We start from the raw sequence: 2,461 nt of genomic DNA, 5'->3' as shown, positions 1-2,461 counted from the left end.
AGTCACCACTCCTAACCCAGTGAGATTTCACAATATAGGAGGGGGGCAAGGGAGGCAGGACTTATGCCCGGGTACAGAAATAAGGATTACAAAGCACCCTGATGTACACCTGTACCCGGGTGAATTGCTCAACCTGAAGGTTCTTTATGGCCTTTTTACTTTTGCTATTTTTTCTCCCAAGCATGCAAATTTCTAAAAAAAGCTCTTTTCCCTACATTGTCAATTCCAGGCATGGCTTAAAGTCATCATCACCCATAGCTCGGTTTCTCATTTGAGAATTATTTGTTGACTCCAGGGATCACATATTTTGCATATCAGATCTAGTTCTTAAGAAATAGAGCTAATTTTAGGGAAAGATCCAAAAGCCCTGAAGTAAGGGTCTTTATTATTTGACTGCTTTATTTTCTCCAACACTCGATTGTGGATATTCAGAAACTAAAATGTGTCTGCTTTTGCAAACAGTGGAACATATTACTAAGAGAGATTGTATATATATATATATATATATATATATATATGCTCATATATATTTATATATTCATTTATTAAATCATATTTATTGAGTGCTTACTGTGTGCAGAGCACTATAATAAGCGCTTCGGAAGTACAATTCGGCAATAGAGACAATCCCTGCCCACACTGGGTTTACAGTCTAGAATATAATATATTCATTCATTCAATCATATTTATTGAGCACTTACTGTGTGCAAAGCACTGTACTAAGTGTTTGGGAGAGTACAATATGTGTGTGTGTGTGTGTGTGTGTGTGTGTGTGTGTGTGTGTGTGTGTCTGATCCACGTGGGGCTCACAATCTCAATCCCCATTTTACAGATGAGGTAACCGAGGCATAGAGAAGTGAAGTGACTAGCCCAAGGTCACACAGCAGATGAGCGGCAGAGCTGGGATACTTGTCCCCTTCCTTTCTTTCTCCCCTGACCTCTACCTTCAACAGTCATTTTACGATGGCTTCTACTCCACTGCTTTCAAACAGACTCATGCAACCCCTAACCTAAAAAAGAACAACAAACAACCTCCCTTGATGCCACAAAATCCTCCCTTTGGATTTTGCTCCATTTCCCTCCTACCATTCCTCTCTAAACCCCTGGAGCTCATTGTCCACATCTGACACCTCCAGTTCTCTCCTTGATCCTCTCCAATCTAGTTTCCATCCCCTTCATTCCATGAAAACTGCCTTCCCAAAGGTCATTATCTCCTGCTTGCCAAATCCAACTGCCTCTATTCCTTCCTAATCCCTCCTGACTTCTCAGCTGCCTTTGACTGTGTGAACTCCTTCTCCTAGACACATGATTTAACCTTGGCTTCTCTGATAGTGCCTCTCCTAGTTCTCCTCCTATATGTCTGGGAGTTCATCTTCAATCTCTTTCACAGGTTCCTCCTCTGCCTCCATCTTCTAATTGTATGAATCCCTCAAGGCTCAGTTCTGGCTTCCCTTATATTGTCCTTCTACACCTACTCCCTTAGAGAACTCATTCACTTTCATGGCTTCGACGATTATTTACTTCCCAGATATTTCCCAAATCTATCACTCCAGGACTGACCTATCTCCTCTCAATTCTCACATTTCCTCCTTCCTCCAGGCTATTTTTCATGGATGTCTCACTGACACCACAAGCCAAACAAGTCCAAAACAGAATTCCTCAGCTTCCTATCCAAATCATGTCCTTCCTCTGTCTTTCCCATCACTGTACATAACACCGCTATCCTTTTAGTCTCACAATCCAATACCTTTGACATTATTCTTGACTATTTTCTCTCATTCAAACCATACATTCAAACTGTCAATAAATCTTGTTAGTGCTACTTTCACAACATTGCTAAAAGTTTTCCTTTCATCCTCATCCAAACTGCTACTACCCTGAACCGAGACTGTATTATATCCAGCCTCAACAACAGCATCAGCCTCCTCACTGAAATCCCCCCTTTTATTTTATGGTATGTTTCAAGTGTTATGTGCCAGGCATGACTAAGCACTGGGGTAGATACAAACTAATCAGCTTGGACACAGTCCCTATTCCATATAGAGCACACAGTCCTAACCCCCATTTTACAGTTGAGAACTGATAAACAGAGATATTTGGTGACATGCCCAAGGCAATTCTAACCTAATTTGCTTGTATTCATTCCAGTGCTCGGTATAGTGCTTGGCATATAGTAAGTGTTTAAAAAATACCGCAATTATTAAGTGTTGTAGCTGGGATTAGAACCCAGGTCCCTCTGATTCTCTGGCCCATGCTCTATACATTAGGTCACACTGCTGACTGTTTCTGCCTCTTTTCTCTTTCACACCAGTCTATCCTTCCCTCTGCTGTCTGGATCATTTATCTTAAAAATTCCTAATTTCCTACTACAAAACAATCTGCACACTTTACTCCTCTAACACCAACATACTCGCTATATCTCAATCTTGTTTGTCTTGCTGCTGATCATTTGTTCACATCC

The sequence above is a fragment of the Tachyglossus aculeatus genome, chromosome 4 (genome assembly GCF_015852505.1).
Source record: "Tachyglossus aculeatus isolate mTacAcu1 chromosome 4, mTacAcu1.pri, whole genome shotgun sequence".
Lineage (NCBI taxonomy): Eukaryota > Metazoa > Chordata > Mammalia > Monotremata > Tachyglossidae > Tachyglossus > Tachyglossus aculeatus.
Note: the sequence above shows the minus strand (reverse complement) of the source record.